This window comes from Oncorhynchus nerka, linkage group LG13, assembly GCF_034236695.1.
Source record: "Oncorhynchus nerka isolate Pitt River linkage group LG13, Oner_Uvic_2.0, whole genome shotgun sequence".
Lineage (NCBI taxonomy): Eukaryota > Metazoa > Chordata > Actinopteri > Salmoniformes > Salmonidae > Oncorhynchus > Oncorhynchus nerka.
The window spans coordinates 41,464,351-41,490,294 of NC_088408.1; the positions used below are offsets into that span (position 1 = coordinate 41,464,351).

Here is a 25,944-nt window from a genome sequence, read left to right on the forward strand (position 1 = left end):
CTCTCTCTACAGTAGCAGATCACCTTCCCCCCTGGACTGTTGCAATGGTCGTTCTGTCTTTTATTGAGGCCAGTTGGAGAAAAAAGTCTCTCTGCACTTTTCTGCTCCTTCCTTTTTGATGCTAGGTAGTGTTCAAGTAAGAATAAGTCCTCAGTCATTGGTTGAATAGGCTGGACTGCCTATTGTGAGGGGATTGAGCCTCTCCTACACAAAAATAAAATGGAGAAGTAAAATAGTGGCATATATTTATAGATAATCTACTTCACATTTGTACTCTGTTCACTGTAATCTTCTTTGCGACAGTCAGGGCTAAACGGCCGAGCATTAGTCTTCTTGCTGGACATGATAATATGTTTATATGATTCGTTCCTATTGGATGTGTGTGTGTGTCGACTCCGAGTCCGTGTGGATCGGGACTCCGTGTCAGGTTTTGACAGCAGTCCATTCACAGACGACTCTTGCAGAAGGCAGCCTGCCCTGCTGCGACTCACGGCACTGGGCACTGGCTCTGTTTACTGGAAGCCTGCTTCGGTGAATCAAGCAAGTATCTCAATGCTGTGAGCGGTATCTTTTCCCAAACGCGAGCCGCTTTAACTTTGCAGTACCATTGAACCTCATTCTCTCATCCAGGGGAACTCGGCGTGGATTGACATCAACTGCAGTCTCCTTTTTTTTCTGCAGAGAACAGGTTTCACTGCCTGTTCGCTCTTCTTCCCTCTGTCTCTTCGGGTTTCTACTCTGTGGATTGTTGCTTTGACTCCAGGCGAACAGGGGAGCAGAGATTAAATGCTCAAGCAGAACTGTTGATGAGTTAAGACTGAGCAGCACCTTGCCATGGAAGAGTATGTCCGGTCTGGGGGAATGTATGGGCTGAAAGACGAACCAGCTGCCTGATAAAGCCCTATCTGTCCCAGATAAGTGGAGCATGCATCAGAACTGCAGAGATTCTCTCAACGCTGCTGTGTTCTGATCTGCAGAGGAGTTCCTGTTACAATACTGCCTGCTTTCTACACACAGCTATTGTCCAACAGATTTTTTTTTCTGCCTCTGACTTCATCGCATTTATCGTGACTGTTTTCTCAGAAAGGTAAGGATTGCCTTTAAGAGAACTGAATTTCCCTATTACTTAGGCCTACTATCACTTTACCAACCATATCCAAGAGTGGTTTAATCTCTTGAAAAGTCTCTGTCTGTAACTTTCTTGTATCACTTTATTAGGGGAATTGTTTGTCAAGTTCAGAGATATACTTTCAACTCACATATGTGAGGATATCAAGTCATTAATCACACACTACAGTTGTATATTTTACTTTCCCAGACCACAAACAAACCATCTGTAGGCTGCTTGAAATATTGAGTTATGAAAAACCAAAGTGCCGGTTTGCCATGAATCAGGTCAACTTTTAAAGAACAGAACTGTTTGAAGTAGGCAAATTAAAATTATCCAAGGGATACCATGGTTAATTGAAAAATGGTTAATAAAAACAACCAGATGTGGATTGATTTGGTCAGCTGCCTCCCTCTCAGTTTAAGTGAATGGAAACTATTAAAATGAGGGGACACGTTTATATGAACCAGAACATGTAAAGCACCATTTAATTGGAATTGAATTTATGCCTTTAAAGTTGTAGATAGAGTTGTGCTCCTTGCTGTTTTTTTTCATGTAGCCTATCAATGGGTTCCTTGCTTGAATAGGGCTGTATGTTAGCAGTGATCTAAGATCAATGTGGCTGTGATTCTGGAGAGCAATGAAGCTCTTTCAGTCTAGCCAGGGCCTTGACTGCTATATTTTGAGAAGGGAAAACTCTAGAATAGCCTGTCTTTGCATCATAGTAGACAGACAATATTACGTGTAAAACGAGTTAATTAAACTGCAATGCATTGAACTGAAGAACAATATGTAGCCTAATACGACAGGCAGAAACTTGATGTTGAAAATGTGAAATAATTGGTTAAAAATATAAATTCCAAGGAAACGACGAGATATCATCTATCTGTGTCTCATTTGAAACACCCAGTTGCGCACAGTGGCAGTAAATTCGATAATTTTACTTGCATATGCATTTTTTCCAATACCAAAACCATCTTGTCAACCTGCATTTGTTAACGACCGGAGAAAAAGCTAATATGCGGAGCGGAGCTCATATATTACCCCGGCCAACTCAGCGTCCTAACGGCTGTGTGTGAAGCAGTGGAACAGAGGAGAAAAACAAAATATCGATCATTCATTGTACAGCATACATTTTACTCCAGTCCAGCATTCCCTTTTCCGCCACTAAACTACCAGCACGATTCTCGATTCTGTCATATTTTGTTAGACGTTACGCCTGATGTGAAAGGCTAATGAAAGTTCCTGACTGGGTTTGATCAATTATATGCACTTGTTTCTGCGTGCGATCAGCCAGCGTTAGATATGGCAATGACAAAATAAAGGTTAGTCATTAGCATAATAAGTAGGCTTACTCACAAGATAAAAAAGTGTTTATATTGATAAAAATATGTCAGTAATTCAACGTCTCAATATATATTAATTTATACAAATATGAATAAACCTACCTCAAATGAAGCTATAGGCTATAGCTGATCATCTAGAATGGCGAACTGTATTTTATTGTCTTAGTTTATAAATGGAATAATACTTTTGTCCCTTGCAAATAGGCTCTAGTCCATCTATCTCATCAGTCCCATAGGGTAAAATGTAACTTTATTTTTGGCTGCAATCAGGGTAGGTCAAATGATGCAACTAATATTATAACTCAACTGTGAAGTTGTTTGAACAGAGTCTGCACTCTTAGATTTGTTGAGGCACATTGCTACTCTTCTTCCCCAGCCCCTTTCATAAAGGGGATGCCATTTCACATGTTTCTGCAAAAAATGTTTGAAGGAATATATTAGCAAATGACAGAGGTCACAACTCTTGCTCAATGGAGAGAACTCCAGCCTTGTAACCAATAGGGTTAGCTGATGCCGAAAGGGTAGGGGGAGTGTGAGTTAGTAAAATGGGAGGTGAACTTGTAGCCCGTCTCTACCCCTTGTATTGTGTTTCTATGTGAAAACACAATCTCCCTGCTTTTTTGTTTGCCAGTTGAATGATATTTTCACGGGAACATGTAATAATGTCTTTCTAGTTTTATTTCCACTCAACTGCAATACTGGTTGTTTTGATATTCTACATTTTTTATCTACTAATGTGTATTAGTTGAGGATTATGAATGTAATACATCTGCAGAATGGGTATAGGCATGTACATTTTATGAACAGAGAGAGTATCTGGTTAACTATCAGAAGCTTGTTGAAAAGAGTACCATTAGATACATTTCAAGCTGTTGTGAATCATACACCCATGTATAGCTTAGGCCATTTATAGGCTTCTCAGTGGGTTCTCATGTGTTGGTCTATTTAATGTATTTTAGCTCTATGCAATCACACTTTCCTGAGCCAATATGCCTTTATAAGCGCGGTATTGTTTAATTCAAACCAACAGTCGCTTTTTCGACCCAGTCTTGTGTCAGAGGGAGTGCGTCCTGTTTCAAAGAACTGCAGCTGTTGATGTACCAGAGCCCGGATTGCTCCTCTGCCTCTCTGTTCATTTCCACTCACAGATCAATAGACTCAGTGTAGTTCTCTATGGATTTAGGGGACCAAACTGGTACGTATTATCATTAGCTCTCTATTCTTGATTGCAGCTGTAGCCTACATTATTGTGATCAAGCAAAAATAGTAAAGTGTTAATTTTAACCTCATAGAGACCGTGTATTTGAGGAGAAGTAGCACATACTGTACAATATCATATTGTGTATGCTAGAAAAATCAAGAACCACTATTAATGTTTATATTTAATATTTTTGAATAGATAACACTAAATGCCAAGAGAAGTCTGCTCAGGTATGATTGAGTGGCATGCTAGAGCATCTCCTCCACTTCAATGGGATCATGTAGATGATTTTGCGTCTCCTACAGTTTTGAAGCTACACAACCATACTAGATAGCCTAATCTGTTATGACTGTATTGAGGCAATGCACTATTGATTTTGGAGTTGTATTTATACTGTGACCCCTTTGTGCACACTGGCTAAAAAAAAATATTCTTACTGAACTGAACCCACATTCAGAATGTGACCGTAGTCACATTGGGGCTTTGTTTGACTAGGCTCCTCCAAATAAAGTGGTGTGAAAGTGCCGTTGTGCTTTTTACGAATGCTGTCCAGAATGGCCCGGAGCTGTTGCTTTTGCTTTTATTCACAATGTAAGGAACACCAGATTGACACAGGTCAAGAGTACATGCATTCACAGAGTTAAAGTGACTTCCTTCGCAAGTAAAATGACACACAATGAGCCCTTCAACGGACACTTAATTATGGTTAATATGTTATCTGTCTTGTACAAAGAGCCGTTTTCGGACACAATCATTTCTGTTGGTGTTTCCCCTTTATGGAGCCCTACTGTGCGGATAATCACTTCCCATTAAATGGAAAAAACAAGGCTGTAAAAAGGGCTAAGGCAAAATGTATGTAATGTGCAGGTCTTTGGGCCAAAATACCACCCCATTTTATGACTGATTTTATTTTAATATTGGCAATCGGTAAAACACTATGAGCCAGGGTGTTCCCCTCCCTGCTATTTTTGAAACATTTGTTTCCACTTGCCAAAGGCTTCTGTAGCAGTGGATAATTATTTACCTTCTGAAATGGCAGGTAAAACTTTATGCTTGCCTTTTTAATTTCCTTCCAAGGACATGACATAGCATGTACATTGGTGACAATAAATAAGGGTCAATTTAGACCCGTGAAAGAAATAGTGAGGATCTTTTTCTATGGCTTCTATATTGCTTTTCCACTGGTCCAGTGGTAGCCATCCTTAGCTTATCTAGCATCTCTTTTTCATTAGTTTGCCCCTTTTGGTGCTCCTCTGAATAGGATTCTGGAAATAAAACGGAGACACAAAGAACTTCAAAGCGTAGCTGTAAAACTCATGACTCGTGGCATAAAACAACGCTAAAGCTAAACAAATATGTTTTGTTACTGGTTGTGGCCAACTATATATATTTTACAGAACCATATTGCATATGTTAGGCATCTCTTTTTCTTGAATAGAACATGTAGTGTGTCATAAGCGGCAGGCATAAGTGTAACCAATGAGACAGTTATATTTTCTCTTGTGCCGTATATTGAGACTTTTGTCAGCTTTGACAGAAATCATTCAAAAATGTTCTGACAAACATGTAACTTAATTAACTATGTCATTATCAACAAATTATGAAAGTAATAATATGAATTACTGTTATTATTAAGTATATTATAAACTTAAAATAAGTACAACTAAATAGAAAAAGTTATTTTGTATTTGTTTTTAATTAAACAATAATGAAGACTGAATATAGACGCAAAATAAAATATGTCTGTAAATATATGTGCGTACACACACACACACACACACACACACACACACACACACACACCTCACTTTTGGTGGTACGTGCACTAAAGTTCTTATTCTCAGCCTGAGCCTGACCACACAGTTAGGTTTCGGGCTTGCCGTGCTGTGTTAAGAAATAAAAAAAACAGTGCGTGTCTGTGCACCTTTTAACCTACTACGGCTCTCTCAGCTGCAGCAGCCACTAATGGCACCAGGATTCCAATAATGGTTGGGCCAGGGAAATTTGATAAAACTGATGATGAAATGTATTTTTCTGATGATTGAAATGTTTCGAATAGTGATACGAATAGGCTGGAGTGCACTCAGGAGAATGATGATCCACAAGAATACGACAGGCAGGGCATTGCAGTATCAGGAGAATCCCATATTCCAATGGCATCTGTTAACACCCATACATCCTAACAAAATACACCCTATGACTGCCCTGCTAATGTGCCTTGCTGGACCTTGTAAACAGCTACCTTTTAGATACAAGATTGTATTTAATTACTGAGAAATGCGGTATGACAAACAGAGGATAGCGACAGTGTTAAATTTCATGCTCAGAGTCGTCATTACCCTAGCTAGAACAGGGATGGGCAACTTTGATGTGGTAAAAAGGTGGCCACAAAATCTGAACTCATCATGAGGGGCCGCAGTGGCTCGCGAGTCTGTCTACCCACATCCATACCCACACATAAGTTAAATGTTGTTGGGGGCCCTCACCCACCTAGCGGAGAGAAAAAATGTATGTTTTAGAGTTAATTTCCTGCAATTGCCATGGGTGTAAAGAACATGTTGCAGTTGTAAAGCAAGTTTGCTGCAATTCTAATAATTTTGCCATGGGTTGGAGGCAAAATTAGCAGTTTTACAGATCATTTCCTGAAATTCTACATATTTTACTATAGGATATAGAGAAATGTTTGCAGGTTTTCATATGATTTCTGAGTGAGAGTGACGAGAGAGTGATTAGTAGAAGTTTAGATAGCTGGCTAGACTAATTTACACATCTTTTTTTTTTTTTTACTGACATGGGCTAATTGAGTGACTGCCAGTGACTGACATAACAAGAGAAAAACTGCTGATGCACAACCATATTTCGGAATTGCACCTTATGTGATCAGAAGGGGTTTCCGATGCCCTGGATCATACAGCACACTCAGTACTGTGCCCTCAAACAGAGACGGTCCTTGGAAAAGCTGCTCTTGACAAAGATGCATTGTTGAGGTTAGCCTATAACCCACTGCACTGAGTGGCTACATCTACGAAGCTCATCTTGACTACAGTGAGGGAGCTTGTAACAAGGCGGCAACTGTCACAGCTAGACCTGCAGAGGCACTCTGTCTCTCTGTTGACAAAACAGAAGCTATATAGACGGTGGGTCAACTCAAGAGGAATTTCCAGGGGAAATGCTGAAAAACAGAGGACAAATGCCAGTCCCAACAGAGATGCGCAAACGCCCAACTGAAGCCGTTTAAAAAAAAATCTCAATATTAAATATTTTCTGGATAACGATTAAGTACCTTACTGTGATTATGTTTTACAATTTCAATTTAAAACAAACAAAAATAGCTTCTTAGCAAATGAACATTTTCTCAAGCAAGAATTTTAGACTGTCTGGGAGTGGTCTGAGTGGAGAAGGGAAAATGGAAAACTAGCTGTTGTTGGCAGAGAGGTTTGGAATTCTCTTTTTTATTGGTCTATTAACTAATTTACCACCTGGTGATGTCACCAGGCAGGCCAAAACTCCATCCCATAAAAACAGGCTGAAATTTCTGCCTGCCTTTTCAAACAGCTCTTAGACAAAAAAGGGCATTATTATAATTTTCTCAATTTCACAGTATTATTCCAACCTCATAATGTTGAAATATATACAAAACACAGGCGAATCACGTTTTTGACTGGACTGGGCCTTTAAGTGAAATATCGGCCCTTGGGGAGGTGAGATTTAGTTCCATTTGAGCCTGAATGTAATTCTTCCCTCTGCAGAACATAGCTTTAGTCTGGCAATGAGACTGTGAAGTAAAAACTGACCTTCATTGGACTGAACTATTTGTTCTGTCCTGTACCTCAATATATTTGGTGTTGATGTTTTACTCTAATACTGTTTGTGGCACACCCTAACAACATGTTGCTAGTCCGTCCTTACAGCAAACACCCTGCTTGGGTGCTGAGGGTATCCAGCCTGAGAGATGAAGCCTGGATGATTTAGCAATGATGTGATTTCTACAGTGCCTTCAGAAAGAATTCACACCCCTAGACTTTTTCCACATTTTGTTGTGTTTCAGCCTGAATTTAAAGTGGATTAAATATAGATTTTTTGTAACTGGCTTACACACAATACCCCATAATGTCAAAGTGGATTTATGTTTTTAGAAATGTTTAGAAATTAATAAAAAATGGAAACGTGAAATGTCTAGTCAAAAGTATTCATCCCCTTTCTTATGGCAAGTCTTAATACGTTAATGAGCAAAACTGTACTTAATAAGATGCATGGACTCACTCTGTGCGCAATAATTGTTTCACATCATTTTTGAATGACTACATCTCTGTACCTCACACATACAATTATCTGTAAGGTCGCTCTGTCGAGCAGTGAATTTCAAACACCGATTCAACCGCAAAGACCAGGGAGGTTTTCCAATGCCTCGCAATGGGTAAAAATTAAAAACAGACATTGAATATCCCTTTCAGCATGGTGAAGTTAATAATTACACTTTGGATGGGTTATCAATACACCCAGTCACTACCATGATACGGGTGTCTTTCTTAACTCAGTTGCCGGAGAGGAAGGAATCCGCCCAGGGATTTCTCCATGAGGCCAATGGTGACATTAAAACAATTAAAGAGTTGAATGGCTGTGATAGGAGAGAAGTGAGGATGGATCATTAACATTGTAGTTACTCCACAATACTAACCTAAATTGCATAGTGAAAAGAAGGAAGCCAGTACAGAATAAAAATATTCAAAAACATGCATCCTGTTTGCAATAAGGCACTAAAGTAAAACTGCAAAAAAATATGGCAAAGAAATAAACTTTATGTACTGAATACAAAGCATTATGTTTAGGGCAAGAGTACCACTATTCAAATTTTCAAGCATGGTGGTGGCTGCAACAAGGACTAGGGAGTTTTTTTAATTATAAAAAGGGCTAAGCAAAGGTAAAATCCTAGAGGCAACCATTGTTCAGTATGCTTTCCAAAAGACACATTCACCTTTCAGCAGGAAATAACCTAAAACACAATGCCAAATATACACTGGAGTTGCATACCAAGATGACATTGAATGTTTCTGGGTGGCCTAGTTGCAGTTTTGACTTAAATTGTCTTGAAAATCTATGGCTGTCTAGCAATGATCAACAACCAACTTGACAGAGCTTGAGGAAGTGCAAATATTGTACAATCCAGGTGTGAAATGACTCACAGCTGTAATCGCTGCCAAAGTTGATTCTAACATGAGTTGACTCAAGGGTGTGAATACTTGTGCAAATTAGATATTTCTGTGTTTCATTTTCAACATATTTGCACAAATGTCAAAATACATGTTTTCACTTTGTCATTATGGGGTATTGTGTGTAGATGGGAGATACATATTTTCAATTCAGGCTGTTACACAACAAAATGTGGAATAAGTCAATGGGTATGAATACTTTCTGAAGGCACTTTAAACAAGAAAATGTAACCATTTTTAAATCCACTGTAATTTGTTGTGGCCTCACATTAGCTAGCTAGCCATATTTAAATCATTTTTACAAAAAAAAAACGCAGTTAGAGACTATAACGACCGTCATTTCTCTGTTGTAGCATAATACAATGAATCTAATGTTGTAACAAAACAATGGACAGTAGTGAGGTTATGGTTCGTATTAAACAACTGAAATAAAGTGCCACATTAGCGACAAATGTTACAACATTGCGACACCCCAGTGTGATTAAGCAGTAAGAAAGTGGACTGGCTCTACAATATGCCCACTATCCTGCCAGGTCTAAATCCCTAGTTCGGGGTGTGAAAAGAAACACAGAGACCCAAGGAGCAGGGCTGCATTGAATGCAGATTGTGTCGGATTAACACGGGGAAGATTGAGCGATTGTGGCCGTGGTGACTTTCCTGTACAGCTTTGCTTGTACAGCTGCACCAGGCCTGGCATCGTACTGACGCTTGCCCAGAATGGGCTATATTTGGGTTTATCTGTCTGACAGTTAGATTTTCAGTTTTATAAAAAAAATGTTTGTATCAGTTGGAATATCAAAATGTACAGAGCTTCTTGTATGTTCCAAAAGTGTATTTAAAAAATGACGTGATGAAACTACACTCAGAATCTATGCCTCCGTCCAAATAAAGTGTGGAACATTAGTAGGTGGCATTTCTGTCACAAAATCACACAAACTATGACTTCTTTTACCATTCAGGGGACTTGTTTGCTGAATAGTGATTCACCTCCTACTAGGTTGGTTGTAATTAAATATGGTATGAGAAATATAACCCCTACCACCACACACCTGGCATTATCATCTGAACTGAGCCACATGTCTCATGCCTGAGTTGGTATTACCATTAACATCCTTTAAGACATGGAATAAACAATGTGCTCTTTATTTTTTATTTTTTTGCACTTCTTTCAGTTAGGAAATTGGAGATGACCATAAATATGAAACTTTTACACTAAATTAGGTTTAGTTGTATATATGAATGCTTATTGTGCGCAAAGGATTTGTTACACTTGAGTGAGCACTGAATTAAAATATATAGGCTATTGTCAGTAACATGCAACATGAACATCCCTTTTCTCAATCCCCTGCAGCAACTGGTGTAAGCCATGCAATTGGGTAGTTGATGGAATAAAATACTATTTAAAAAAAGAGAGACAAAAAGAGGGGAAGCAGGGGTGTATTTTTGTCCTTGCAGAGCTGCACTGGTTGCCGCTCGTGGCATTTCCATCATTCATCACCTCGAGCTGATAACTAGCAAGTCTGGAGCGAGCTGACAGGATGCATCCAGCCCCCATTACCATCAGAAATAGGTCCAGCAGGCCCTAGGGCAGCCAAGGAGCCACAGCTCCAAAAGGGAGCCTGTTCAAAGTCTCTAAAAAGTTGGCTTTGTTGTGCCTGATAACATCTAGGATTGGCACAGGCACCTTTTTTTTGCATTGCCTGAGAGATCCTCCTGTTGTTAACCCTGTAGCCTTTACTAAATGAACAGCGTTGTGGAAACGTAGCCTCGAGAACTTGATTAATCTGACCATTAGCAAAAGTTGTAAACATTTTGTATCTATGTTTTGCGGGTACTATTTAATGAAGCTGCCAGTTGAGGACTTGTGAGGCATATGTTTCTCAAGCTAGACACTCTAATGTACTTGTCCTCTTGCTCAGTTGTGCACCGGAGCCTCCCGCTCCTGTTTCTATTCTGGTTAGAGCCAGTTTGCGCAGTTCTGTGAAGGGAGTAGTACACAGCATTATGCGAGATCTTCAGTTTCTTGGCGATTTCTCACATAGAATTGCCTCCATTTTTCAGAACAAGAATTGACTGACGAGTTTCAGAAGAAAGGTCTTTGTTTCTGGCCATTTTGAGCTTGTTATCGAACCCACAAATGCTGATGCTCCAGATACTCAACTAGTCGAAAGAAGGACAGTTTAATTGCTTCTTTAATCTGAACAACAGTTTTCAGTTGTGCTAACATAATTGCAAAAGGGTTTTGTAATGATCAATTAGCCTTTTAAAATGATAAACTTGCATTAGCTAACACAATGTGCCATTGGAACACAGGAGTGATGGTTGCTGATAATGGGCCTCTGTACGCCTGTGTAGATATTCCCCCCAAAATATGTTGTTTCCAGCTACAGTAGTCATTTACAACATTACTAACAATGTCTACACTGTATTTCTGATCAATCTGATGTTATTTTAATGGACCTTTTTTTTCTTCAAAAACAAGAACATTTCTAAGTGACCCCAAACGTTTGAACGGTAGTGTACGACAATTACAGATATCAACATTGTATTTTTTTATTAATGTTACTGAAGTTAAATTGTGTTGTTGATGTGCTTAGCCTAAGTGTAAATACATATAGGGACATGCTGTTTGTCAATTTTCATTTTTTACTTCCATACCATTCCATCTCTGTTTTTTGCCAGATAGAAGAGGTTTTAATTCACGTTAGGTTCACAACTAATACCTATAGGGGTCACTGGTCTGCACTAAGGATGGTTAACTGAAGGTATGATTGGACATTGAATCAGTGTGGAATTTCTCAATGTTTGCAATCTGGTGTCATGAGTTCTCAATTTTATTAAACCTTCACACCATGTTCAAGTCATACCATTAGGAACCAAGTAGACAAAGAGAAAGCATTGTGGAACATGTCAACAACGACAATTCAAGTCTTGTGTTTGTGGGGAATCTTGGGTTGGGTCCTATTTAAGCAATTGCCTTTGTCAAAGCCACATTAGTCCTGTAATTAGATTATCTTCTGTCGCCGTGGCTTAGTACATTTTGTTGTTCTGTGAATGCCTCGCCCGTGTCAAGAAACATTTAAGTAGATATCTCACAGGGAGCCTGTTGTCTTGTGAGGAGATTTCCACCACTAAACAAGGGCCATTATCGAGATATTACCCTCTTTCACAGCATGGTGCTCTGTTATCACACGTCCTCCATATTCATATGGAGTTTTTAACTCCCTATTATAATTTTGTATAATTTAGAGCTGTGGTAATTACACTTCAGTGGATTACCTGTGCAGAGATACCAGAGATGGCAATCTATACCTCATGTTGGCTCGGCGTAGCAGTTCAAAGGTATGACCTAGACTGAAATTTTATCAGTTTGTATAACACAGAATGGGTCAACCTTTCAGGATTTGTTTAAGAATTTGAATTCCTTTGGTATTCAAAAGGAGAGGGTTTATGACAGGAAAGATAATTTTCCCAGTGAATATTTTATCTCCAATTCGCTTACAGTTTGCTGTATCATCCTCTGTGTCTTTGGATTTGCCGACTTTGGTCCAGTTACTCTGAGTCGTTTGTTTTCCCTCCTTTGTTATCACAAAAGAGCAAACACATCTTAAACATACACAAGGTGCAGAAGCAGTGATTGCTGTATCGGTTGTCCTGCTGTGGGTGGTAGAGGGCGATAACGTTGCCAGTAAGCCATTTACATTAGAATAATTTTTTATCACGCCAAGACTCTGATTCTTGGAAAGATTATTGTCCATTGAAGGGAGGCACGTCCTTTTGAAAGGACATATTTTTGCACGTCTGACGTTGTAGCTTTAACAAAAGGGATTGGAAATAAGATGCTAACACTCAATATATATCTGTTATATTGAAGAAATATATATCAATGAAATGGAATGTGGCTGTTTAATACCGTAGGTTGCAATATGTGTCATGTTTGTTTATTGTTCAGCCCTTTGGTTATATAGCAACATGTAATACAGCAATTATAGTAAATTGTTTTCAGTTTCATAGAGCACTGACAATGTATTCTGTTTAAGTTTTATGCATGTGGAAAAATAATCAATTCTCACTATAATTTTATGGAAAAGCCCACAATGTTTACACCTTGAAGATAACACAGCTGAAACTATTTCAACATTTTATGACTTCCTCGTTGTTTAAAGACGATGAGTTGTTGCAACCCAGTCAGTCTACAGTAGGCCTAGACACACACCTGGGCTCCACTCTGTTACAGTTATGCAGACGGGCGTGCTCAATGAGCCAATCCAAGGACGTTTGCATCACAATCGTTCGTATAACACTGGGTGAACACATGTTAATGAACATGTAACTGCACAGATGAAAGCTCAGTCCAAAAGCTGCTCTCTGTCACAACCCAAGTCAGAGGGCAACAAGCACTGATACTGATCGAACATGGCCTTAAATATGATGTAAATTCATTCATATAGCTCCACAACCAAACCAGTTTAAAATGACTGCATTGAATGAGTGAGTATTTATGATATTAGTGCCTAAAATCTGTTATAATAGTTATACTTAATATAATATACTGTACTTCATGTTGTACGGTGCATTGGAGAGGCAAACCATTCATTTGCAAGCAACAGTATCTTAAAAAAAGGTAAATATACGAAACAAGGTTTAACAAGTTGCATTACCTGTTAGTCAATATTTAGGGCTGACAACTGATTGCTCTCAAGAAATACTACACCAACTTATTTTTGCCTCCTGGTTTCCTGATGAGAGCCAACCAGTGTTATTCTACCTTGTTTAGCATGCAATGACATACAACACTTCCCTTGTCTCACGAAGGCATTCATGTCGTCTTTTGAGATTGAAAATAGATGCTACAGCAGCGAGAAAATGTAGAGGGTGAAGTTTGACGTGTCTGCTCCAGTGCTGGCTGAATGTGTTTGTGTTGCTGCTCTAAGGGAAAGGTCCTTGCTCTGCTGTCTATTTTAGTAAGGGCTGAGATTATAGCATCCCTCATTTTGCTTTCGTTTGTCCTTCCTCGGAGCCATAGGAAGGATCAAAGCCTCAATTAGATAGTGTGCCAGGACAGGAAAACTGGAGTATAATGTGTCATCTTAAAGAATTAGCACACCTTCCTAAACTATTGTTTTGCCTATACTGTACACCACACTTCTGTGCACTTTATATATACAATCATATCACTCTATAGTGTCTCCTACCATACCCTTTTTCTATTTTGTCTTCCAGTGATAGCAAAGATTTGTTTAAATGGAGATAAATTGGCTGCTTACCTACTTGCTCCACATCCATTCTAGATGTTGCTTTTACGAGTCATCGTCTGTGTTACGTTTTTCATGTTTAGTGTTGCCACTCACCATCTTAAAAATTAACCTTCCTGTTAAATAATGCCTCACGATCATGGTGAATTATTGATGGGCCTGGTCCTTAATAGAGGGAAAGAGCAGGCTTTTTACCCATTCATCTGCTTATTTTCATCCTGTTGTACAGAGAGATTAAAGCTGCTCACTGGTGCAATTCATGGTAAAGGTAACCACACTTCCACTTGCATGGAGGAAAAAACAAGTATTGTGAACCTAACGGTATACTTTTTCAGTATCAACACTAAGTATTATGTGTTCTCTCTGTGTACTGTATACAACTAATGTGTTGTATCCGCGTGGCAAATTAAAGCTCAGACAGCCTTGGCGATTTGCCATAGCCTTGGAAGTTCTCTCTCTGACCGGGTTGTTATTAGATGTGGAAGTTTGATTCGGGAATACGTCAGCACAGATGAAGTGGACAACATTGACCCGACACCCAGTATTTTGTGCCAAGTGCCTGTCTGACTTTGTCTTCACCAATACCGCATTGTATCATTTTTTAATGAGCGCAACACTGAGGCATTCCGCTGAAATTGAGAAGATGAGCTAAGGAGAACTTGGCTGGGCCAACTGCCGAGCTTCATTTTGTGAACCCTGATTTGTTATGACTAATTTAGGCACAGCATCATGGCACAATGGATCATAGGACAAACGCCTCTGTTGTGCTCATGAAATGCACTCTGAACAGAAATCCTACTAAATATATCCACATTGGGTTGTCTGTCTCCCTGCATCCAATGTTATACTGAGAGTATTCCATGCACTATCTGTCTTTTTCAAGGATAAATGTATAGTATCAAGGACTTATTGGAGTTGATTGGCAGGTACTATCGCCATGAGACACCTATATAATGGTGGGTCTCACATTTCTGACCTCCTTATTTATCTTCCTGTATTAATGTCAGCCTATTAATTCCTGAGCTGAGAAGCATTGACAATGGCGCCATCTAACAGCTATGGCAGAACAATTCTTATCTCCTTTGTCTCGAAAGGAATAGTTTTGTGCTATCAGTAAATGGAAATTACATTTTCAAATTTGATTTGCTATAATCCACTTCACTTCCACTAAAACATCAAAATGACCACTAATAATGTATGGAACCTGTATTAGAACTTGTTACTATCTGAAATCATCTAGCTATAATCTACATGGAGAGACAGGTATAGGCTTCTCTCAGAACTGATAGGGTTTTCGGTTGCATTGCTAAAATGATTATGGGGTTATGGATTCCATACTAGTGGGAGAAAGGGCAAAACAACACAAACCATGTATTGGTACAGCTCAATAATATTTTCACATTCCTAAATACAAAAAAATAGACACATTTCCATGCTGAACCAGAGAAGATATTTGAACCACTGTTTGGGATCAGAATGTAGACATATGATACTGTATGTAATAGAGATTAGAGATGGTGTAGATTTCCCACCAATATGTTTATTCCTGGTTTATTGTTGACTTGTATTAACTAAGCGAATTCGTACTTAGTTATATGTCTTGCTCATCCAAGACATATTTTGGTTAGTGGCCTTTTTCCTTTTTCTCCCCCAATGTTTTATTAATGACCTATCTTAGGTCATGATTGTTTTATTTAGTAGCCATATCTCCTGGCCAATGGGGAATGCGCTAATCGATTAATTGAATGGCCAGTAAAAATGATTTATGGAGAAAGAGCAATGGGTGGTACAGTTCCAACCTTAGAGATGTATTCACTGTGTAGTCTACACTACTGTATCATTCTCCATAGTGGAGGTGTAGCAAAACTGAATGGTTACTCTTTGCTACATTCAGAGAAAAATCCCAATATTTAGTTATATTCTGAAAAAACTGTGTTCATATACTCTGAGATGATTAAGTACAGCTAGTTAATAACTGAGAATGGGAAAGACTTACCTGACTCAGATCTCTGAGTTGTAGATTTGTGTCTACGATTGCATGACAGTGCGAATTGTCATTGTTTTAGAAGCAAAATGGAGGAGCAGTATTTTATTTTTGTCCTGAAAAGACAGCTCTGACTACTGCAATATGTTTTGGACAAGGGAGAGGGGTGTAATGAATTGTTAGCTAATCATTTTTTACTGGACTAGTGAGAATGTACACACACAACATTTATATAAGAGATTGTAAGCCATCTGTTGCGACATTTCATTTTCCTAAAATAGTGGAGTGACCCAATTTACCACTGCTACTTCAGAAAAGTATGATTTTTTGGTTTTGCTTTGTGTGCCCCCTTCCCTTCTCATCCCTCCCAGAATAGCTGCAGCAAAGCTGTTCTGGTGAGCAGTGTGTGTTTGACCTAGTATTTCGCCATGATGATCTCTGTCAGGGTCATGGGGCTGTGTTCAGGGGCAACAGCAGTCGCACTATGTTTGGTTGTGGTGTCAGTCATGCTCCTTGTTCTGACTCTGCTCCATGCTGCTCTCAATCATTCCGCCACCGAGGGGTCAGCGACTTGATTCCACTCCCCGCCATTTCGAACTCAGTGGGACTCCACAAGTCATCTGATCACTGGCTCAATCTCTTCCCCACCGGAGGGAGAATTTTCTGATTTACGCTTGCAAATTGTACATCTGCAGCAGTGTCAGAGAAGAAATGCAATCTCTTTAAGGAATATATTTCCTCAACGATCCAGGCTAGGTTACTCCATGACTGAGCCACAGGTCCCTAGGTATTTTATGCCTTCAAAGATTATAATTTTTTACTTGGTAAGACATGAGGATAAGGAGAGTTTGGATAAATGTGGAAAGGACTATAGTGTGATTGTATGATTATTATTATTTTTAAACCAAATGGGAGCAGCTATATTTTCATTCAACATGTGCTGAACCAGCACACCAAATCGTTGGATGCGATTTACATTTTGGTGAATCACTGGCCCCCTTTTTTACATTGTTGGGATGTTCCGTGACAATTAACATCCCTACTCTTTCTTGAAGCCTGGGGGCTAATGCAGAGGTCAAGAAACACCTGCAGGCTGTCAATCTTTTATTGTAACCTAGACCCATCCCCCTATGTCGCTTTATCCTGTCTCCTCCCCATTCTTCCAGACCTCGTTTCATATAATGGCCAGCTCTTCCTCTATTCTCTTGTGGCCCCCTTCAGCAGCTTGAGAGGGACAACAGATCTTTGTCCAAAGGACTTAGCATTCTTTCACATCTGCCACTTGTTCTCGGGGCCCGTCATTCAAATTTCAAACTCTTCCTTTTTAATAGCTCCCTTCCTCCCGAATACTTAGCTTTTGTTGCTTTTTAATCAAAAGAACAAATGGGCTCCGCAATTCACGTTTGTCACTCTTACGTCGATTTGATTATAAAGCTGTCTGCCGGTGCTTTGGTTGGATACAGCATGTGCACATATGTTGAAAGCCTTTGGGCCAACACCTCTGTGGCTTCTCTATCTCTCCGAGTGCATCTGTCTGCATTTGCCTCGTATTTAGCAAAGACAATGCTGTGCCTGTTGACATTTCACAATCTGTTCTTACCATTCACAGTACATTGACCTCCTATCATGCTTCTTGTGAAATGATGATTCCTCTGACAACTTTCAATATGACAGTTGGCGCTTTTAAGGCCCGTCTCAGATCAAATCAGAGTCAAGAGTTGGTTAAGAAAACAGTCAGGATATGATCACCGGTGGTTTCGGCTCTAGCTACAGGGTAAAAAAGGTATCCAGCAGAGAAGGGAGACCTCGGCACGTTTAATGATGAGAATGGCAGGCAGGCAGACTCCCCCATTCGCCTTTGGTGTCTCAGGATGCTAAACACTCTCAGCATGATACAAAGATTATTAAAGTATAGAACTGTTATCATCCATTTACAGAACACCCATTCTCCATGTAGTAGGGATCTGCCGTCTCTTTTATTTATTTATTTTCGATGTGGGGGAGCGTGCTGCCTCTGAGGCAGACAGCGCAGTGCTGTTGAAGACATTCTGTCTTTGTCTGCTGCAGCTGCTACATCCCTACATATATGATGCTGATATAGAAGCCTAGTCATACTGATACAGTACCATGGCCTCAAGCAAAGGAAACGTTTTCTTGTCTCTCTGTATCTGCTCTAGAATGGGGTTTTTCACGAAAACTACAATAGTGCATAAATGTGTTTTTAGGTCATAAAGGATTTCAGTGCAACTCTTCTTTTTTGAGTGTTCTTCGGTTGTACTGTAGTTTAATTTTCAAGATAAAGGAAACTAGGTTCCTGTTATGACGATTTTGTCCTATATTGAAAAAGCTATGAGAGCCGTCCCTGCTCCTCATGAGGCAATTGTGAAAAGTAAAGTCTGAATATGTTTGTGGTCTTTCAAGGTCATCTCAATTCCTATTGCAGACATAATACAGAGTTGGCTTATTTTAAATTTGCTTTATCCAATCCAATTTTGTATGGGATGGCACCTTGCTTGTGAAAAGGAAATCTCTTAGCCCATACACATGTAACAGTATTGATTCCCTACCTCTCTATTTATTTATTTGTTTTTTTATTTCAAACCCATCCCCCCACCACCTCCCACCCCTTCGGAGGACAAAGGCAACCTTGTTTTACACTCTTGTTTATACAGATATTTTGCTACATACATTTCACATATATGGAACTTTTCCACACAGTATTACATGATTACATGACAAAAATACAGTTCAGTATACACACCACATTCAGACACATGCGGCACACATGATTCCTGGTGCTCTCGGCCCCAGCCACTACAGATCAAGAGTTTTTAATCTTATCCCTCAGCTACTCTCAGCCCATCCCACCTATCTCCGCAAACCACCCGCTCTTGTTTTCCATGTGCCATATATTTTTCAACTTTGCTGTGATGTCTTACATGAATTCTGAACCTTTCTAATCTCATAGTATCCACAGATTGTAATACTATGTTGTGAATTTGTGAATTTTGTGAATTTTCAGCCATTCCTGAACCTGTGACCAGAAACAAGCCACATGGGCACAATATCAGAATAAATGTTCTAATAAATGTTCCTGACTTTCTCCCCTTTTCCCATGCCTCCTCCATTTCTGTGGTAATGCTGCAACCAGTTGGTTATAACTTTGGATAGAGCAAACATTCTCATATTTTTTTGAAAGCTGCATGTGTGACATAACTTCCCCATTTTTATTCATAGTAAAGATAATACAATTAGTTGTTTTTTTTATCCAAAAAGAATGTTTTTTCATCAATCAGTATATTTTAACCATAATATTTGGTCTGGCTTTTCAGGAGGATGAAATGTAAATTGTAACCAGCTTCGTATTGCTTGTTTCATTTTCAATGAACCAAAAATGAAAGGTTGTAATTTGGGTAAAGGCAAGAAGGTCATCTTTGAACAGCAGGAGAAAGAGCTATTCTTACTAAGCTGCTGCAGAACGAGTTTGGATGTAGTATAACTTTTGTATGACTGCAACTTTTAGTGAGACGTTTAATGCTTTAATATTTCATCATTTTAGCCCCCCAAACTCGTATTCATTATATAAATAAGAACATTTAATTTTGCCTGGCTTACTTTTCCAAATAAAGTGAAATATTTCTTACTCATATAATTAGGTTTTAGTCCAGAGAGGCTAGAGAAATGATCTATGTCGCCAATGAGACTGTGCGGGGATCCAGATTGAGGACCTAAGAGAATTAGAGCTATCGGCATGCACTGATATTTTTGTTTTTAAGCCCTGGATTTCTAACCCCTTGATTTTAATAACTAACATTTCGATGGCCATAACAAACATATATGGAAACTGTGGACAACCTTGTTAAACTCCTCTTGACAAATCAATATTTTCTGAGAAGTAACCATTATTTACTATTTTACATCTGGGGTTGCTATGCATATCTTTAAGCCATTGTATAAGAGACTGACAATTAAAATAGTCCAGTCATTTATATATAAAGTATGACTAGAATTTATCAAAGGCCTTTTCAAAATCTGCTATTAAGACCAGGCCTGATTTTCTTCGATGTTTCATAGTGTTCTATTGTTTTAAGTAATTGACTTATATTATCTCCAATGTATTGTTTGCATAAAAAAAACCTGTCTGATCAGGATGAATAATATCCGGTAAAACCTCTACCTGCTATGCATTTTTCCAGGGTTTTTGCATCACAACATTGAAGTTGTAATGGGCCTCCAGTTTTTTAAGTGGACTCAATCTTTATACTTACCACCTGGGTCCTGTTTCAGTAATAGTGAAATCAGACCTTCTTGCTGAGTATTTGATAGTCAACCATTTTAATAGGAGTAGTGAAAACATGCTAATAGTGGATCTTTTAGTACATAAAAAAAGTTTTTGTATAACTCTACTGGTATGCCATCAAGCCCTGGAGTTTTTCCGAACTGAAAATATGTAATATCGTCATGAAGTTCCTCCCCTGTAATTTGGCCTTCACACAAATATTTTTGTACATTTGTGAATTTTACACTATTATTAGGAAAAATGTCCTTACAGTTACTATCATTCGTTAAAGATGGAGGTAACTAAAAAGAGAACATACTGTGCCTTCAGAAAGTATTCATACCCCTTGACCTATTCCACATTTTGTTGTGATTTTTTTTTTTTATCGTAATGATTGAAAATAATTGAAAATTAAATACAGAAATATCAAATTTACATAAGTATTCACACCCCTGAGTCAACACTTTGTAGAAGCACATTTGGTAGTGATTACAGCTGTGAGTCTTTTGGGATAACTCTTAAGAGCTTTGCACCTGGATTGTACAATATTTGCCCATTATTCTTTCTACAATTCTTCATGCTCTGTCATATGAAAAGTTGTACTCTGTGATGTGTTGTGTTTGCACCAAAGAAAATGCTTTGTAGTCAGGACAAAAAGTTATTTTCTTTGCCATATTTTCTGCAGTATTATTTAAGTGCCTTGTTGCAAACAGGAATACTTGTGGAATATTTTTATTCTCTACAGGCTTCATTATTTTCACACTGTCATTTAGATTAGTATTGTGGAGTTACTACAATTTTGTTGATCAATCCTCAGTTTCCTCATATCACAACCATTAAACTCTGTAATGGTTCCTCTCCGGCAACTGAGTTAGGAAGGATGCCTGTATCTTTGTAGTGACTGGGTTTATTGATACACCATCCAAAGCCTAATTAATAACTTCACCATGCAAAAAAGGGATATTCAGCATCTGCTTTTTTATTTTTACACATCTACCAAATTGGTGCCCTTCTTTGCGATGCATTGAAAAATCTCCCTGGTCTTTGTGGTTGAATCTGTGGCTGAAATTCACTACTCGATTGAGGGACGGGGTAGTCATTGAAAAATCATGTTAACCACTATTATTGAACATGGAATGTTCATGCAACGTATTATGCAATTTGTTAAGCACATTTTTCTCTTGAACTGTAGGCTTGCCATAACAAAGAGGTTGATTACTTATTAACTCAAGACATTTCAGCTTTAAATTTAAAAAATGTTCTACCAACAAAATTACACTGACATGATGGGGTATTGTGTGTAGATCAGTGATACAAAATCTCTATTTATGACACAAAACCACTATTTAATCCATTTTAAATTCAGGCTGTAACACAAGAAAATGTGGAAAAAGTAAAGGGGTGTGAATACTTTGAAGGCGCTGTATGCTTAAAATCTTTTGCTTCTTTCAAGATAATGTATCAAATCGGTGAATCATGGATGACTCCATTTTTTCTCCAGAGTTTCTGTAAATTATTCTTCGTAGGATTTTTATGTTGAAGAGTCAAAAGAATTTGGTTAATTTTTCACAATTTTCCATCCAGTTCTCTTTATTTGTATAATGTTACACTAAATCTTTCTTGAATACGTTTCTCCAGTTCTTTTTAGTTTTTCTTCGTTATTCTGTGCCTCTATGGTACAGCTTTTATTGCCATCCACCTGTGAAGTTAGTTCCTGTATTTCCTTTGCTAGTCTAATCTCTTTTGACTGAAATTGTTTGTTTTAAAGATAAGTAGAGAATTGCATGGCCACTGAAGGCACATTTGAAAGTGTACCATACAATAAGGGGATCTGCAGTTTAGAGGTCGACCGATTATGATTTTTCAATGCCGACACCGATACCGATTATTGGAGGGACAAAAAAGCCGATATCGATTAATCGTCCGATTAAAAAATAAATCATAATTGTAATAATGACAATTACAACAATACTGAATGAACACTTATTTTAACTTAATATAATACATCAATAAAATCAATTTGGTTTAAATAATGCAAAAACAAAGTGTTGGAGAAGAAAGTAAAAGTGCAATATGTGCCATGTAAGAAAGCTAACGTTTAAGTTCCGTATTTTATCTAACGGGTGGCATCCATTAGTCTAAATATTCCTGTTACATTGCACAACCTTCAATGTTATGTCATAATCATGTCAAATTCTGGCAAATTAGGCGGCCCAAACTGTTGCATATACGCTGACTCTGCGTGCAATGAACGCAAGAGAAGTGACACAATTTCACCTGGTTAATATTGCCTGCTAACCTGGATTTCTTTTAACTAAATATGCAGGTTTAAAAATATATACTTCTGTGTATTGATTTTAAGAAAGGCATTGATGTTCATGGTTAGGTACGCATTGGAGCAACGATACGCACCGCATCGATTAAATGCAATGCAAGACACACTAGATAAACTAGTAATATCATCAACCATGTGTAGTTAACTAGTGATTATGATTGATTGATTGATTGTTGTTTATAAGATAATTTTAATGCTAGCTAGCAACTTACCTTGACTTACTGCATTCGCGTAACAGGAAGTCTCCTCGTGGAGTGCAATGAGAGGCAGGTGGTTAGAGCGTTGGACTAGTTAACTGTAAGGTTGCAAGATTGAATCCCCCGAGCGGACAATGTGAAAATCTGTCGTTCTGCCCCTGAACGAGGCAGCTAACCCACCGTTCCTAGGCCATCATTGAAAATAATAATGTGTTCTTAACTGACTTGCCGAGTTAAATAAAGATTAAATAAAGGTGTAAAAAAAAGTATATTATAAAAAAAAATCTGCCAAATCGGTGTCCAAAAATACCGATTTCCGATTGTTATCAAAACTTGAAATCGGCTCAGGGCCATTCCAATTAATCGGTCGACCTCTACTGCAGTTCCTGTGTTATGCAAGAAAAAGTCAGTTATAAATAATTTTGTCTTGGTTAAGAACACATTTTCATCCAGTAGGCTTTGATTCAATTTCCAATATCCCCGACCACGTGGAAATTCTGTAAGAGTAATGTGGATGCCAATTAGGTGGTGGTGTGATCGCATTCTGTCCGCTATACAACACTTTTTTTTTTACTTTAGGTGCCAGCAAAAAAGGAAACAACAAAGTAGTCAAGATGACTAGCTTGATTAAGCCTCCTACATGTACTGTATATTTCACTAGGTCAGAGATTTTAAGCCTCCATATATCCACAAGTTCTAATGTGTCCATCATAGTCGTGATCGTTTGTCTCTGAATGGCACATATACACAATCCATGTCTCAATTGTCTCAAGGCTTAAAAATCCTTCTTTATCCTGTCCCCCCCTTCATCTAAACTGGATTTAATGGATTTAACAAGTGACGGCAATCAGGGATCATAGCCTTCACCTGGATTCACCTGGTCAGTCTATGTCATGGAAAGAGCAGGTGTCCTTAATGTTTTGTACACTCAGTGTATAGGCTAGCCTACCATTTGTATTTGATATTCATACTTTTGCTTATTTGATCTGGTCACAAACATAGGCCTATGGCATTGCAACAAATTCTTGTTTAAAAAAAATCTAATCTGTGCCTCAGAACCAAAAAGTTTCACGTCTTGACTGTTGACCAATGACCAGTCATCAGCATTGGTGTGCAAAGGCAGGTGCATATATACAGATTAGTGACCAGAAAGTAGTCTACCTACATTAATATTACTCATATAAAGTAGGCTACCGTTTTAGCAATCTGCTATGGATGCTAGTGTTGCACAGTATAGTGAAACTCCTGTACTTTTTCGATACTATAACATGAAAAATGGTTCGGTACTAGCATTTGTGTTAGTTTCGGTACTTCTATCAAATGTGTCTCATGTCTTAGAAAAACTTGATCCTTTCTCAATCAGTATATCAGTCAGGAAGTTAAATCTTGGTCGCAAATGGGTCTTCCAAATGGCCAATGACCCCAAGCATACTTCCAAAGTTGTGACAAAATGGCTTAAGGACAACAAAGTCAAGGTATTGGAGTGGCCATCACAAAGCCGACCTCAACCCTATAGAAAATTTGTGGGCAGACCTGAAAAAGCTTGTGCGAGCAAGGAGGCCTACAAACCTGACTCAGTTACACCAGCTCTGTCAGGAGGAATGGGCCAAAATTCATCCAACTTATTAACAATTTTAAGGCAATGCTACCAAATACTAATTGAGTGTATGTAAACTTCTGACCCACTAGGAATGTGATGAAAGAAATAAAAGCTGAAGTAAATCATTCTCTCTGCTATTATTCTGACATTTCACATTCTTAAAATAAAGTGGTGATCCTAACGGACCTAAGACAGGGAATTTTTACGAGGATTAAATGCCAGGAATTGTTTAATACGGAGTTTAAATGTAGTTGGCTACAGTGTATGTAAACTGTATACACATCTTTAAATAAAAAATAATAATTTTACCTTCCAACCCTACCTCTTCTCCCCCAATTGGAGTAAACTAGTGAACAACATTTAGTCCTGTATTTCCATTTTATACATACTATAAACATTTTATGGACAGTATTTTTCAACAGTTTTATGTTGTTTGTTTTAACTCTTCCCTCAACCTCTCCAATATATTTATGATGTCCATCCCGTTTTATTTCTATTGCCATATCTTTCAAACTGTGCTCTTTCAAAAAAGTTCTTAACCTATATACGTTTTACAGGCACAGTATGTTTTACATTAGTTATATTGTTATTAGTTATTATTTTGATAAAGTATGACTGAGTTTATATATAAATGCCTGGAACATTTACATTTTGGAGTTTCTCTTGTAAAATGTGTTAAAATAATGTATAGTAACCCTAGGAGTAAAAAGGTTAAATATGGCTATTTCTCAGAAAGATTTAAAATGTCAAGAGGAGTAAAACAAGGTTGTCCACTATCGGCAGTGAAGAGGCGACTCCGGGATGCTGGCATTCTAGGCAGAGTTGCAAAGAAAAAGCCATGTCTCAGACTGGCCAATAAAAAGAAAAGATTAATATGGGCAAAAGAACACAGACACCGGACAGAGGAACTCTGCCTAGAAGGCCAGCATCCCAGAGTCGCCTCTTCTCTATTGACGTTGAGACTGGTGTTTTGCGGGTTCTATTTAATGAAGCTGCCAGTTGAGAACTTGAGGCGTCTGTTTCTCAAACTAGACACTAATGTACTTGTCCTCTTGCTCAGTTGTGCACCGGGCCCCCCCACTCCTCTTTCTGTTCTGGTTAGAGACAGTTTGTGCAGTGCTGTGAAGGGAGTAGTACACATTTGTACGAGATCTTCAGTTTCTTGGCAATTTCTCACATGAGAGAGCCTCCATTTCTCAGAACAAGAATAAAGGTATTTGTTTCTAGCCATTTTGAGCCTGTAATCAAACCCACAAATGCTGATGCTCCAGATACTCAACTAGTCTAAAGAAGGCCAGTTTTATTCCTTCTTTAAGCAGAACAGCAGTTTATAGCTGTGCTAACATAATTTCAGTTTACCACCAACCTTAATCATCTTCTCTGGATCTGGCTCCCAGTCTAATCACCCACCTTTCAGCTATCATCCACT

The 25,944-nt window shown here is 38.5% G+C and overlaps 1 protein-coding gene across 3 annotated transcripts in view; it reads left to right on the forward strand.

Moving 5' to 3' along the window:
* The first annotated feature begins 762 nt into the window (after positions 1 to 762).
* Positions 763 to 25,944, forward strand: part of adgrl2a (adhesion G protein-coupled receptor L2a) — a 199,465-nt gene continuing 174,283 nt past the window's right edge. For all 3 annotated transcript variants that reach the window (XM_029677042.2, XM_029677045.2, XM_065026429.1), the window contains exon 1: positions 763 to 1,087. The gene's annotated coding sequence lies outside the window, so the exon portion shown is untranslated. The remainder of the gene's footprint in view (positions 1,088 to 25,944) is intronic.